Raw genomic sequence first — 17,179 nt, 5'->3', positions numbered from 1 at the left:
ACTATACCTTAAAAAAACACTTTTAAAACATCAACAAAATATCATTTTATAATTGTGATATAAAAACAACAACCAACAACCAACAGCCCACTGAATAAACTAAAATAATCTCAATTTTTTTATAAAACTTGTTCAGTTTGTTTTTATATTAGAGACTAGGTTAGCTTTGTTCTTTCAAAGAGAGTAAAAAGTGTGATTCATTCTTATGTTACTGTAGTTTTGCTCCAGTACCATCTCTGAGTTAGCTGTTTCCATTCTGCAAATTCATATAGCAACCTCTGCTCTGTTAAAGACTCCCCCATTCATCCCACTAAGTAATAACTGAGGCATCCAAATTAGGAGTGCAATCATCCTAAATTGCCCTATAATCTGTCAGAAAAAAGAAGCACGTCCCACTATGGCTGAGAAACATGTTAATTCCTGACCTGTCTCCACCTGCCTATAGAGGAAGGTCAGGTGAGTAGTCTCCTAAATTGTGTGATTCAGGTAAGCACCTAAAGCTAGCCAGGGTGAATCTGAGCCTTGTACAGAAACCTCAGCAATGTTACTCTCCATTGGTCCTGTTACACCTTCACTTCTCCCTGTGAGCCTCAGGTAGCAAATAAAAATATAGCTCCCTTGCATGGTAGTAGCCAGGCTTCTGTGTTTTATCAACAGCAATTAAATGACCAAAGGATGAAAATGTTAACTCATGTTGTCTGTTTTCTCGACACTTCCACAAAGAGTATAAATTCACTAGAATGTGAATGTGCCTGAGGACAACACTTATAATAAAATAATTAAAACAAGAGTACTGTAAATCAGTGTCAGTAATAATAATTTAGGATGATAAAATCTGCCTTGCAGAGTCAGATCAAAGGTCTGTCTAGCCTAATATTCTGTTGAAGACAGTGGTCAAAGACAAATACTTAAGGAAAAAAATAGCAACCAGGCAAATATGCAATGGTTTCCCTGGTTTATTCTCTCAGCTTCTGGAAAATCTGTGGTTTAGAGGCTGATGACTCAAACAATGATATACATGGTTAATATGGTTCAATTTATTTCTGTAAGGAAGCACTAAACATTTACAACAGTTAGTGACAGCTTTAAAAATTGCTGCTCAGGAAATATCCCTTCATTTATTTCTTATAAATATTTTATTTTATTATAGTCTAGTTATGCACCAAAAAAATTTAGGCATTATACACAGACAGACACATTCCCCAATTTGTTACAGGCTACTCTGATTAGAAATGCAGAGCCCTTTAGTTAAAGGTTGCTGACGGTTAATATATTCCCTGTTTTCTCCCTTTGGGCTGAAGGTGGGAGACAGTTGCTCTCAAGTTGCATATGGCTCTCTCAAGCCATCCACGATAGGTCTCTTCTCAGTCTTTCAAGCTGGCATATGCACAGATTTCCTGCTAATGTAATAGGAATAACAAAAACAAGAACCTGAGAAGACAGAGAGTAGAAAACCGTTATAAATGGTTACTTGAGTATTCTGAATGATGAATTTCTCCTGATGGCACTTGCTAAGAGAACGCATCTGAACTTGCAGCAGGGAAGGAATTGCTGAGGTCCCCCCAGATGAGCTGAATGGTGATTGTGCGTCTTCATGGATGGTGCCATTGTCAAAGGGCAGACTATATACCGCTGAACCACGCAGCCCTCTGACCTAAAAATCCCTGCTGCATTCAGTGTACCTGCTGTACACTGGTACTGGAGGAGACAGTATTTTTTCCACTGGTGTTTTCATTTTAGAAACACATAAGACAAAAAGCTAAAATACTTATTCAAGGAAAAACAAACTTTTGCTTTGCTGGGAAAGGAGTTTGGCAGGCACTTCTTAAGACAAAGACTTTAGGAACTATAAAAGCTCATACCTGCTGTCTTATGTCCATGGGAAGAATTGTTTGCTTCTCAAAAAAGCAAAACAAAGCCCTGAAACAGAGCAATCGCACATTGAGGGCTCGGTTTGGGTTGGAAAATATGGGAGTATTTTGGGAGTTGAAAGTAAGTTGAAGAAGATAAGTCAAAATTCCTGGAGGAATATGACTAAGAGAGTGGGTATTTGTGGTGGTTGTTTGTTTGGGTTGCTGTTGGGTGGGTTTTTTTGGACACACACACACACAGTCTTTCACGAGAGGAACTAGCATGTGATATCTGCTGTTACTTTAAAACATGCCCTTCTGCCATACCTGGCCAGCTCCAGTGGCAAATGAGAAGAGGCACCATGGCCTCACTTCGTTTTCCATTTGAAGCATCTAGGACTGGCAGTGCCTGACTGACTCAATGCTCAAGCTCCTTGCTCAAACTGATCCTTGAACTAGTGATGAAAATGAGATGGAAGTTCTTCTAAAATTGTCCTCCATGTGCCAAGAACTACCATGATCTAGTCATAAACAGGGGAAAATTCATTTCTCCCTTGGGAGCCCACTCAGGTGCTGGTCCCATCTCTGCCTGTGGAATCTGGATCTATGTGCTGCATTGGCTCATTGCAGGGCCTCTGGGGCAGAAGTGAATTTCATACCTCCTTAGCGTTCAGTCAACCTGCCTTTTGCATAAATATACACATGACCAAATAGTCTCAGTAAAATAAAATTACTGACATTTATCACTAATTAGCTAATAATATCATTATTCAGACTAGTTAAAAAATTAATCATGAGAAGGAAAAAATATCTGGGGAAGAATTATTTGATTTAGTAAACTTTTTTTTTTTAAGTAATTATTCTTCTAAAGCCAAGATTTGCTGGGAGGAAAAAAAACCCTTCAAGCATTTTTTCCATTACTTCAGCTCTGCATAAGGTTGGGATAAAATATTAACTATACCATGACAGAAGAAATGTTTTACAGTTAAAATGAACAAAGTGGGTTTATTTTTTTTAATCTTTTTTCTAAGAAAACAAAATTATGCAGGCCTATTTAACCCCTACAGCAAGGTAGGAGCCATGAGGAGTTCTCACTTCTCTGTAAAAAAGAGAGTCCTATACTAGAGGAAATGAGAGAAAATGTAACAAGGGAAATGAGGTCAGTCAATACCTTGACTTTCCAGACACATGGTTCTGAAGGTCAAACCCATATGGTTACTGGGGTATCAAAAATGGAAGAACTAGATAAACATAAAGTGGTGACCGTCACCACAGAGCATCTGGTGGACACCAAGAAGGGGCATAGAACAAGGAAACCTGGAGAAGTAATTTTCCATCCAACCTGAAGAGGTAGCAATTGCTTTTTTTGGTAAGTTTCCAGTTCCTCGTAGTCCAAACTCATCTGTGAAAATTGGTGAGCTCTCACAGTCCATTGGGGCCAGATATGAGGGTTTGGGACCTTGTTTCTTTTCTCCCATGGGCACATGTGACTTCTGTTTTGATGTGAATTATTAGAAAAAGGACAGTTCACTTGGTTAGCGTCTTTTTGCATGATCTCTTACAAACAGAAACATCCATGATTTTCCAGGCAAAAATAACATGTGCATGTGCATATGTAGTAAGCATATTTACATTCTGGGAAGTGTCTGCACAGTTGATCCATCCAGTGTTCCCTAGGCGTTTCAGATTTGCTGGGTCAAAATGCAGCAATTCATATGCATAGTATTTCTGGAGTTTCTTAAAAGTATGTGCTAGGCAGCTACAGTGTACATGTTTTGTGGGATTTCTGGAGTTTGGCATACAACTTGAAGGTACTACATGTGTTTAAAAGCATCTGATCTGCTGGGACTGTGAGACATCTGGAAGTTTTCGGTAAATATAGAATATAGCTATATAGAATATAGCTTCAGATGAAAAAGAGAACAAGCACATATTCCAGCTGTGACTCTGACGGGGTGGCTTTCTCTGCAAACCTAGGGTTTTCCTCTCTGCAGAGGTGCCAGGACATTAGAAGTGAGGGGGGAATGAAAAAGAGGTAATTCATTGCTAAATAGAATGAGTTCCCTATAGTGAAACACAGTACTGCTGTTTCTGGTGTCCAATGAAATCTGAATCCAGACATTTTTCTCATTGGGGATGGGGAGGAAAAGGGAGGCTCTACAATTTACAGCCTCCGAAGGAGAGATATATGTGACAGGACAGAAATACCAAGAAGGACCAAGTGATCTTCAGGACTAGCTCCTGACCCACAAACACTAAGAGATGTAGAAATGCTTTTTAGCATTATCTGAAACATTGTCTGTATGTCTCTGATTCCCTTTAACGTGAGTCACTCAGCTTCCTGATCACCACATCAGACATTTAGAAAGAAGAAAGTGTCCATTTTAAGGCAGATTTGACTCTGTCATGTTATGCAGCTCTAAGCCATAAAATTTCCAGAATCCTCACTTGCTGCTTTAACATGTCAGTATTCTGCTCGGTATATGGCTTTGGCATCTTATTCTTTCTTGTTAGGGGAGATGGGGGAATAACAGAATGTGGACACGGCACTGAACACAAAGGTGGCACAATCTCATTTTCTTCCCTGGCATGATGATTTTTTTTTATTAGTATTATCTTTTCTGGTCATGACTGTTGTTCAGCTGCCTCCTCCCCCCCCCCCCCCTTCCCCCTTCCCACCCTCCTTCTGCTTCCCAGAGATGAGCAACTTTGCCATCCTTATTGAGTAAATAAATAAATAAATTTCTGTGAGACAGCTTGTAAGAATGTTTGATAATCTGAACCATTACGGAGGTGAAATTTCATTACACAGATGGTGACATCCCAATGTCTATCATCAAAACACAGGAGGTAGAAACGATCAGCTAGGCCCATTCCCCACTATAAAATTACACTTACATTAATGTCACTCTAGATTTCATTATGCGGAAAATGAAATTGCACAGGTCTCTGGCATGACGGAGACTGGGAGAGGAGAGAAAAAAAAAAAGGAGAGATGAGAATCTAGGTAAGGGAGTGGGGGGAGGACAGGTGGGCACAGCAGAGAAGCAGAACGATCGTCTCTGACAATGAAATAAATACACAACCACATCAAAACCTTGCAGTCTTTGCTGCAGTGTCATGTCGCTTCCTGATTGTCTCCAACCCCAGCTCCCACTTCAGGTTCTGATGGAGTGCTTAGAAGCCTTCCTGTGGGAATGAAGGAGCTTCACAATTAATTTTTATTAATAAGGCCTGACAGTCAGTTTAGTGAAGAAGGTACTATGCCATTTCAGGAAGTCTCTTCTGTATGCTGAATGTACAGGCAGAGGTAAGTCCTCATACACACATGAACACATATATGTGATTTCACATGTGTGGTGAGCAACCTCCCCATGTGAGTGAGGATTTTGAGCAATTACTAATAGCAATTGCTAGAGGCAACATAGAATGTCTGAATGAGTCCTGTGGTGTCATTGTTGCCAAGGCCAAATCCGAGTTTCCTTCTAGGTAGCTGAACAAGCTATCCACTAGAGAGATGCATTTGTAATAACAATAATAATTAGGTATCAAACAGTTTGGAACCTGTCACTCAAACTAGGGGAAACATTCCCTAGGGTTATTTTATTTTATTTTATTTTATTTTATTTTATTTTATTTTATTTTTCTCTGTTCTCTTTTATCTTTTCTCTTGTCTCTTGTCTCCTTTTCTCTTTTATCTTCTTTCTTTTTCCTTTTTTCTTTTGTCTTTCCTTTTTTCTTCTTTCTTTTATATTTTTTCCTCTTCCTCTTCCTCTTCCTTTTCATCTTATGTACAGGGAAGCTCAGCTTTTCAGTTAATGAGAGATTGACATTAAAAAAAAAATCCATCCAGAATTATCAAGCTCAAAGCCTTTTTTATTTCCCAGATTTAGACTTTTGGGTAAAAATCCCAGTCATCTTCATCTGTCTGTCTCTCTGTCTCACTCTCTCTCTCTTTCGCTAAAATTTTTGTAAACATTTTTTTGGAGGGTGGGTTTGGAATGTGAAACCCACTTTTCAACAAAAAAGCCAAATGCTTTGGAAGTGTTATTCTTCTTTGAAAGTGTTATCCTGATACAAGTTCGGCACTTCTTGTTTAAAAAAAAATTCCCCAAAAGCCAATGCTGTTCTTTTTCAGGCTAAATTGACCACAGTCAGAATATTTCTGTTTGAAATATTTCTGTTGACACTTGTCTATGCTTGCCTTAGCTCTCATGAAGACTCTTGAATATTGTAATTCAGGTAACTCAGCTGCCATTCACCAATAGGGTCCAAATATCATGGCTTGATTAAAAGTCCCATGATGCAATCTATATTCTGGTTGCACTGCCACAATTATCACTGTAACATTGTTGCTGTGGTGCATGCTAGAGGACATCATTCAGCAAGGACATATCTGAAACAGAGTGATGAGTTAGCATAGCAGCTCTTAGGAATATGGGTTAATGCTAAGGAAAACTGACAGAAAATATCTGATGAGGTTTCACACATGAAAACAAAATAGTGTTGGATGCCAGAAATGGTTCATTTTGATTTAAAAATGTCATCAGGAAATATTTTTTTATTCTGAGTTTAATGTTTTTACAGAATCTACCACTATTTCTACTTTTTGCTCTAATTTGGAATAAGAACAAGTCCTAATACTGGAAAACAAACTCACAGGACAGGAAATTCACATTTAGGGTGCTCACTTGTCTTTCCCTCAGCAATCCCACATTTTTTCACTTAGAATCCAGGTTAATTTTAAAATCTCTCTACCCTATATGTTAAGTGATGAGACATGACATGACAGAATTTCCTTGTCTTATCAGTGAGCTGTATGATGCTTCAATCTTATATTTCCAGACTAAGACACAGATTCATACTATAGTAGGAAACTTAGTATTCAAATTACCCTGGGCTCTCATTATACTTTAGGGAGAGTGAGTAGTACTTTGAGAGAATAACTCTCATAGTAAAATAAATATTATCTGGCTTTAGAAATTCAAATTGAAGGTGTCTACATGCTAGCTAGATCGGGCTGCTTTTATACTCAGTAGGAATCTGATCAATAGAGTTAATAGAGTTTAGGGTATGATACATCTAAGCAAATCTAGGTGTCTACTTTAGGATGACCTGAACCTCATCTGAAATTTACTACACTTATCTGTGGATTATATAAGAACTACTTCTGACCTCAAATCACAAAGTTAGTGTCTATAAAAATTTGTCTCCATATTAGACTAGGGATTCATAGTAATATTCTAAAATATATCTAAAAAAAAGAGGGGGGGGGATTCTGAAATTGTTCATCTCCATTAAATACTGAGAAATCTGAGACCCTAATTTAAATGAGACAATAAACCTCTAAATATCTAAAATTAGATGAGGTGACTCTCACCAAAAACCTGAGGAATTTAGATTCTGGGGTTCAAAACCCTTAGAACTGATAAAAACTTTGTGTTTGTATATATATATATATACACACACAGACACCTGCACACACTAACATATATGTATGCAAGCATTCTGACTAGAGGAATGGCTTTAATAAGTACTCATCTGGCAAAGGTTCTTCCAATGAAATTTTATGTCCAGTTTTGTAAAGTGAAAGGTATGAATATTTTAGACAAACATTTGAAGACTAATTAAAACAGAATAAGAACCCTTATGGTTTAACCATCGCTGTGTTACATCCTTTATTAAGCAACAGTATCCAGGGTACAAATAATGGATCTTCTTTGCATTTCATTTAACAAATATATTGATTGAAGTCCCTTTTCAAACCTCAGCAGACAGCATGCTTTAGGAGTAATTTTTTCAAAGGAAGTTTACATGGGGATTTAACCAGCCAACTTCCCTTGATGTTAGCAGGAACTATGACTAAACCGATATGCTACTTTGAAAAGACACCCCTAAACACCTCATGTTGAATTGCTGGAAGTCTTTGAACTCAGCAGGATCATTGCTTGAATAAGAAGTGGTGGTTCAGATCCAACATATTCATTAGTTATAATAAACAGTGCTATAAATGGAACAAAGAGTGCATTTGTCCAAAGAGAAAGGGAAGGTTTGGGTAGCATAGAGCCAGTAGATTTGGCATTAAATCTTTTCTTCCTCCTAATTCCATCTTGGAGAGCACTTCTGGGAACATCATAGATGAAGTAGTTTCATGAAAATAATTTTCTTCAATCAGTTACTAGTAAGGTGTTCCCTAATGGATTTTACTGTAGTACATTTTAAAGCAAAGCTTTGCTTGTTTGAAGAAGTCATTTATAGATAGCAAGATGATGACCAATCTGAAGCTAAGGGCAAAGACCTACAACAAGGAGAAGATTCTGTCTGGAGACTGGTCCAACCTAAGACATTATTACTTTAAGATTACTCAGAATTTGATTCAAGCAGTTCACCATATAACTATATCATAATTTTCCTCCTGACTTGTTTATCATCCTAGACAGGAACTAATACATGATTAGGTTGAGTCAAGAAGGAATCACTTCCTATTCTTCTTTGACTTCATACGCTGTCTCTGCAGGAGCTCTGTGTCCCCTCTGTCTCCCATGAAGAAGAAATAGAAGTCTCATAAATGGCTTTTATAGGTCATGCTGAGGTCAAATTCAGCCCAAATTATTTCAGACCATAATGTCATTCCCTGAATAAGCCTTTCTTTGTACTTTATAAAATATTTAAAGGAAAGTACTTTGAACCATTCAATTGGAGAATTCTGATTTGACTTAGTTTATGCACCTGATATAAAAGAAACATTATATTCTTTCAGGAGGAAAATAAAAGGGAAATGCAAAACATTCCTACAAAATATATAAATTAAAAATAGGTAGCACGGCTATAGGAAATGTTAGTCTGGCAGCATTAGTTTGACTGATAGAAATATTATGCCCAGGAATACATTGTCATTAGATGCGATTAAGGTAATCTTCCTAAAATTAGACAGACAGATATGTACCATTGTTATCTCCTGCAGCTGCCTGCCTACCAAATTTGTGACATTTTGGGGGTATCTTTTCAAAGCAGCATACAGAGTTTTAGCTGCATGACTCTCAGAAACATCAACAGAAGCTGATCGATTAAATCCTGCACTTGCCCTCACTTTGAAAAATATTCCCCTAAGCATCCTGTCTGTTGGGCTTTTGGAAAGGACTTCACTGTTTACATGTAGAGAAATGTAGAAAATATTCAATCATCTATATTAAAAGTTAAATTAAATTAAATTAAAATAGAATAAGACTAAAATAAAATAAAATAGAATAAAATAAAATAATGATCAACATTTCCACTTGTTCTGTGCTCCTTTGATTTTTGCTCTGGTACCGAGAATGCATTCCAAGCTTTGTTACATCCATCAGGGATGGTACAGATGGACATTTTGCCTGTCCAACCTGACTCAACCGCTTGAAGATTCATCAGAGAGAATCTGTTGGCAATTGAAAATGGATGCAATCCAGAGTCAGCAGATTTTTTCTCTCTACAGGAAAGCAGGACTGTAAAGGGTCAGACTATACTGGCAAAAACATTTACTTTTATATTTCATCACTTCAAATTTATAATGGGACAAAATGTCTTTAAAACTTAACCTTTTTAATAGGATACTTGTAGGAATAAATGAGATTGTGTTTTACTTTGACGAGATGCAGCTGTGCCCTTGAGGCTTGTTACAGGTTCGCAGGAATGCAGCTGTGGCCTTGAGGTTTGTTACAAACAAGTTTGTGAAACTTAGAGGCAGAAAAATAAGGATGAGATTGGATACATCCCTGAAAGAGGAATTCGCGTGCACCAGCTTGAAGAACCAATAAGTAACGCTGAAGAGACGCGTGGACAGTAGCCAATGAAATGGGTTTTGCTTGCTCGTGAACACTAGATCATACTATAAAAGGGCTAGATATTGTAAAAATAAAGGGTCTTCGCTTGTCTTCGCCTGAACTCATATGCGGAGTCCGTGTCTCATTCCCTTCAAATGGTGACCCCGACGTGATCCAGAGGAGGCAGCGCTGCAAGTAGCGTCCGGAGGGAACCCCAGCTGAACGACTCAAGCTGACGGCAGGACCGCGGCTTTAATCCCGGGACATCACCTTAAGAAACAGGTGAGCAGCTGGGCAGTAATCATGGGAGCTAACATATCAGCTGAAGAAGAAGCTATAGTTAAACTTTTAATGCAGCTATTAGTGAAACGAGGAGTGAAGTATGACGCATATAAAATTATTACTGAAGTTCTTGCAAAAGCAAGGGACTCCCTCTACAGTCTCTGCAGTATTTGATGTGAAAACTTGGGAACAGGAGGGCAGACGATTTGGGAGGCGGCGTCCAGAGGGGACACCACCACCACTGAAGTCATGACCACTTGGCGATTAGTGACTGAGACCTTGCGCTAATGGCAAGCTGAACAAAAAAAAAAAAGAAAAAGAAAAAAAAAAAAAAGAAAAAAAAAGAAAAAAAAGGTACAAAACGCAGTCGCTCAAGCGGCGCAGATAAGGAATGATGAACTGAGTGAAAGCAAGCCCCAAGATAAGGAAGCTCTTATAGACTCAGGGGAAAATGAAAAGAATGAGAACTTGGGTGAAACAAACAAGGGAACAGGACTCGGACCACCTTCCCCAAGTTCCATTCCAATGAAACCCACTCCGTCCTGTCCCCCGTGTCCGATGCAGCCGCCCCCGCCGCAGGCTGTACCACAGCCTGAGCGAGCCTTCGACCCCCGGGATCGGTGGGAGCAGCTCCGTAGGGAAGCGCTGAAAGATGGAGAAACCGCGGGGTTCGCGTTTCCGGTGCAGGTACAAGATAATAGACCACCCCCCCCCGCCCCGTGCCGCTGCTACCCTCCGCGCCGTTTTCTCCTTCACCTGCTCCTATGGCTTCAACACCTCTGCTAGACCTCCCGATCCCTGCAATCAGTACCCCTCCACTTCCCCGCCCGCCCCCGGCCCCTGCTGCGTCGGCACTCTTACCGCCTTTCTCTACCGCTCCTGATACCGATACTCCACAAACCCATAATCAATTGCCACCCGAGGAATGCGGGGCATCAGCCCCTGCTACAAGGTGGCAAAAGATTAGACACCAAGCATTGCAAGCGGGGGATACAGCTTTTTGTTCAGCGATAGTGTGTCCCATCATATGCAGCAATGGAAATGTCCCCGATGAGCATGAACCTTTTGGCTATAATGTTTTAAAAGATCTACGACAAACAGTTGCCGCGCATGGACTGGGTTCTCCTTTTACACAATCCCTGCTACGGGGAATATTTACAAATGAAATAGTACCATTTGATATATGCACGCTTACTAATCTTATATTGACCCCAACGCAAAAGGTGATCTTTGAAAGCACCTGGCGTACCGCCTGCCAAAACGCCACAATTGTTAATATGCAGCGACAACAAGGCGACCCTTTACAAGGGGCAGGACTCCCACAGCTTATGGGGGATCCGCCGCTAAATCATCCAACGTTACAGGCACGATTACGACCAGAGATATTGGCACAAGGCAGAGACCTTGCTTTACAGGCATTACTAAAAGTGCCGGATGCCAGAAGAGTGACAAAATCATTTACATTAATAAAGCAAGGGAGAGGAGAGGGATATATCTCATTCTTAGATCGTCTTAAAGAGGCTTTGGAAAAACAAGTCGAAAATGCAGAAGCAAGAGAGGTCCTACTCTTAAAATTAGCCTTTGAAAATGCGAATATGGACTGTAAAAAAAGTGCTTTTGCCTCTAAAAATCCCTCCTTAATGGATATGACAGAAGCTACCCAAAAGGTGTGGTCAATGTCCCATAATATGGAAACATTAGCTACAGCTTTTGCCACTGCAATGAAAGTACAGCAATCATGTTTCTCCTGTGGTAAAACTGGACATTTTAAAAGAGATTGCCCACAACTAAGAAAAAGAGATACGACGAGCTCTAAACAGATATGGACTTGAAATAGCCCCTGAAAAAGTGCAAAAAACTGAGCCTTGGAAATATCTGGGCTGGAAAATCTTGCAACAAACAATCGAACCTGCAAAAACAAAAAGGGGGAATGCCAGGAGCCACTCCAGCAGACAGACTAAGTAAAGCCGTGTATGTGTTAAACTACCTGAATATGTCTGAAAATAATATTCCTGTTATTATCTCTCATTTTCTGTCTCTTCAATCAAAAGATTTAATAGCCACCCCCACAGAGGGCTTGATTGGAGTCGGCGGCCTTTCTCAAACCTTTCAAAGTACCCACCTGCTCAATATCAATACCCAAGAAGGGTCTACATTTACTGTACGGCCATATGTGACAAATTTGCCCATGAGCCTGTTGGAGCGAGACGTAATGTCCCAATGCGGCTTCACCTTAAATTGCCCTGAAAATTTTCAGTAGCAGCCATTGATGAGCAACCGACAATGAAACTTATTTGGAAAAAAGAAACACCCATTTGGATAGATCAATGGCCGCTCCCCAAAGAAAAGGTCGCTGCCCTTCAAGAACTGGTCAAAGAACAACTTCAGCAAGGACATATCACTCCTACAACTAGCCCCTGGAATTCTCCTGTATTTGTTATAAAAAAGAAGAGTGGAAAATGGCAACTGCTACATGACTTGAGACAAATAAACGAAGCTATGGAAGAAATGGGAGCACTCCAACCTGGCTTGCCCTCGCCAACAATGATACCCCGAAATTGGGACATAATCATAGTAGACTTAAAAGACTGCTTCTTTACTATCCCCCTACATCCTACGGATGCACCGCGTTTTGCGTTTTCAGTACCAAAAATTAACCGAGGCGAGCCAATGGATAGATACCTCTGGACTGTCCTGCCTCAAGGAATGAAGAATTCTCCAACGATCTGTCAAACATATGTGGCCATATGTCCTGTATGACTAAAATTCCTGGAAATGTATATCTATCACTATATGGACGACATTTTACTAGCAGGCCCCACGAACACCATGGTGCGTGAAGCACTACCTGTTTTAAAATATGCATTGCAAAGCAAAGGACTGCAAATCGCACCAGAAAAAATTCAAATGGAAGCACCATGGAAATATCTTGGGTGGAAAATCTTACAACAAAGTATCCAACCTCAAAATGTGATCATTTCAGCAGACATAAAAACCTTGAATGATGTACAAAAACTATTGGGAAACATAAATTGGATTAGAGTGCAGTGTGGTATCGATAATTACACATTAACACCCTTATTTGAGCTACTTAAAGGAGATACCGATATTAACACACCACGCCAATGGACGACTGAAGCAAAAAACGCACTGAGAATCATAAACGAAAAACTCTCACTGCAACAATGTCACCGACGACTTGAAAATTTACCCATACCATTATATATCTGCAACCAAAACCAACAGCCTCTAGCAATCATCGGACAATGGGAGAACAAAGGAATAGACCTTCTCATAATGTTGGAATGGGTGTTTTTGCCACATCAACCTGCGAAAACCCTGGCTACTTGTATCGAAATGTTCGCCGCCTTGATAAAAAAGGGCAGAGAACGAATTGTAGAAATGGCTGGAGAAGAGCCTCATCTCATTGTCTTTCCTGTCGTAAAGGACTACTTAGATTGGTGCTTACAAAATAGTCTAGAACTTCAAATGGCCTTAGCAGGGTTTAGTGGAAGAATTGATACTCATCACCCCCCCCATAAAATGTTCACCTTTTACAATAATGTGAAAATTGAAGAGGCGCCACTACACCAGTGGCAACCGGTTAAGGGTCAAACGGTGTTCACCGATGGCTCAGGGAAAACAGGAAAAGCAGTCATCACATGGCAAAAAGAAGGTCAATGGCAACACAAAATAGAACAAATTGAGGGTTCACCTCAATTAGTCGAGTTGCACGCCATTACCATGGCTTTTAGAGAATGGCCTCTAACTCCACTAAATATTGTATCAGACTCACTATATGCTGTAGGAATTGTGCAACGCATTGAAAGGGCACAACTAAAACATATACTGAAAGAAGCCTTGTTTTTGAAGTTTAAGGAGTTATTATTCTTAATAGAACAATGAAAACATCCCTATTGTGTAATCCACATTAGAAGCCATACAAACTTACCCGGGTTCTTTACAGCAGGAAATGCACGAGCTGACTACCTAACGAACATTGCATTACATACCCCACTACCAAACACACTTTCTCAAGCTCAATTATCGCATCAATTTTTCCACCAATCTGCCAAAGCTCTTGTGAAACAATTTGCAATCTCTATGGGGGATGCAAAACTCGTTGTGCAAACATGTCCAGACTGTCAACAACAACCATCCCGCCCATTGTTTGCAACAAACCCTAGGGGACTCTCCTCCCTTCAGCTCTGGCAAACTGATGTGACTCATGTACCCGACTTTGGTCGGCAGAGATATGTTCACGTTTCCATAGATACCTACTCCCATGCAATCTGGGCCACTGCAATGACAGGTGAAACTAGCCGGCACGTACAAAGCCATTTCCGAGCTGCCTTTGCAGCGCTTGGTATTCCAAAAGAAATAAAAACAGATAATGGCCCTGCATATGTCAGCCATGCGACACAAAAATTTTTCCACACATGGGGTATCACTCATAAGACAGGGATACCCCATTCCCCCACAGGGCAAGCTATTATAGAACGTGCACACAGAACCTTAAAAACTCTATTGCAAAAACAAAAAGAGGGGGAAGCTCAGGAGTCTCCCCAAAACAGATTAGGAAAAGCTATATATGTACTAAACCATTTATCGCTGCCTTTTCAACATGAAGATGTCACACCCATAGTCAAACATTTTAAAGCTATGGAGTCAGGAATGGCATATATATCACAGGAGAAGGCGATGGTAATGATGAAAAATTTAAATACTGGGTGTTGGGAAGGGCCATATTGGCTACTAACTTGGGGTCGAGGGTATGCTTGTGTCTCAACAGATGTAGGACCTAAGTGGGTACCTGCAAGGTGCATAAGACCAGCTCTTGCATCGGATAACAAGAACGAACAGCAGAAGACACTGAACTCTGAGAAGACTGATGGGGAATGACTTATCAGATAACTCCAAATTAACCCATAAAGCAATCAAAGGTTTGAAGTTAGCAAATTACAAGTCAGTGATGGATTTGGTTGGCTGAATCACTTACTAACAAGCTGGGGAATTGGCAGGTGGATAATGTCTCTAATCAAAATAGGTTTTTTCTTGTTACTAATATTTTGCACTATAATAATGATAGTTTCTTGTCTAGTGTCTTGGGTATAGAAAATGCTATAGAATATGATTAAACAAGCTTTTGTAGTAGAAAAACAAAAAGGGGGATTTGTAGGAATAAGTGAGATTGTGTTTTACTTTGACGAGATGCAGCTGTGCCCTTGAGGCTTGTTACAGGTTCACAGGAATGCAGCTGTGGCCTTGAGGCTTGTTACAAACAAGTTTGTGAAACTCAGAGGCAGAAAAATAAGGATGAGATTGGATACATCCCTGAAGGAGGAATTCGCGTGCACCAGCTTGAAGAACCAATAAGTAACGCTGAAGAGACGCATGGACGCAAGACAGTAGCCAATGAAATGGGTTTTGCTTGCTCGTGAACACTAGATCATATTATAAAAGAGATAGATTGTAAAAATAAAGGGTCTTCGCTTGTCTTCGCCTGAACTCATATGCGGAGTCCGTGTCTCATTCCCTTCAGATACTAACAGAGATTTTCAGTGCAATTAATTTGCTGGCAAGTCAGACGCTTGAGAGCGGGAAGCATTTTAAGCTAAAAAAAAGGAAAGAAGAAAAGAAAAGAAAAAACAATCAGCAGGGTGACATGTACTTTATTACTACTCTTCAAAATCACTTCATCCCCTTTATCCCTTTTATATTTCTTGTCTTTCTATGTGCTCTCCTTGTTACATTACATCCCTCATTTTAGGCATTTTAATCCCTCCAAAGGGATGCATCCCAGTGCCACAGACAGTTGTAAGGCACAATTCTCAGCTACGCCACGGCTCTTTTATGGTGCTGCGGAAGTGAATAGCGGCCTTATAGCCCATGGAACTGGCCACTGTGGAATATCCTCCCTGCTATGCACAAAACAGGGTTTCAGAAAGTGTGTGAAGTCAGCACGTTGGCTATATAATGGCCTCTGTCACATCTCCCAGGGTAAAAGACCCCATGCCTAGGGTAAGAATGGGGACTGAAGAAAGGGGAGCTTGCTTGGAGTCTTATCATGGCCTCGAGAGAAAAATTCCACAAAATTCAGGTTGTGATGAAAATCAGGCTACTCAAACGCCCTAAAGGGAATCTTTATGCTCCTGAATGAGCCATGGTGCAATGAGGAGAATCAGTCATTTATTACCTCTTGTAGAAATGTAAGGAAGTCCTCAGAGGTTTTTTGGGGGTAAATATGAATATGTGGAATTTACTTACTTCACACCTGAGGAACTGTCAAACATAAGTATTCTCCTGCCTTCTCATATTCAGCAGTGGGGGGAAGTTTACCAATTTTTGTATTTACAGCTGAAAGTCTTCTTTGTAGCATAGTCAAAAAGACTTTTCTGTGTTTTCTATTTTTTTGTAATTGAAGCTTTAGATGGTCACCACAGTCTCTTTCTAGATCCAATAGGGATGCGTAACTTGCTTTCTCCTTTTCTTCTGGGCCCTGTTTGGTCAGTTGTTAAGCAATATTGGAGTTGGTCAGAACATTTTTCTTCCCAGGTGTTGTGGTTTAACCCCAACCAGCAACTAAGCACCTGTCCTGGTTTCAGCTGGGATAGAGTTAATTTTTCTTCCTAGTAGCTGGTATAGGGCTGTGTTTTGGATTTAGGATGAGAATAATGTTGATAACACACTGATGTTTTAGTTGTTGCTAAGTAGTGCTTACACTAGTCAAGGACTTTTCAGCTTCCCATGCTTGGCCTGGTGCACAAGAAGCTGGGAGGGAGCACAGTCAGGACAGCTGACCCAGACTGGCCAAAGGGCTATTCCATACCATATGATGTCATGCTCAGTATATAAATTGGGGAGAGTTCGCTGAGGGACAGCGACTGCTGCTTGGGGGTGAGCTAGGTATCAGTTGGTGGGTGGTGAGCAACTGTACAGTGTATCACTTGCTTTGTATATTATTATTGTATTATTATATTATTATTACTACTTTTCTATTTCATTTTACTTCAATTATTAAACTCTTCTTAACCCACGAGTTTTCTCACTTTCACCCTTCCAATTCTCTCCCCCATCCCACTGGGGTGGGGGGAGTGAGCGAGGGGCTGTGTGGTGCTTAGTTGCTGGCTGGGGTTAAACCACAACAGTCCTTTTTGGGGATCAAAGGGTTTGAGATAATAACAGATTAACCAGAGCATATTAAGGAATTTGTACCTGTTAACAGTTGCTGGTCATAATATTGATTCA

Source organism: Platalea leucorodia (assembly GCF_965183815.1).
Source record: "Platalea leucorodia genome assembly, chromosome: W".
Taxonomy (NCBI): Eukaryota; Metazoa; Chordata; class Aves; order Pelecaniformes; family Threskiornithidae; genus Platalea; species Platalea leucorodia.
This window is presented reverse-complemented; position numbering follows the sequence as displayed.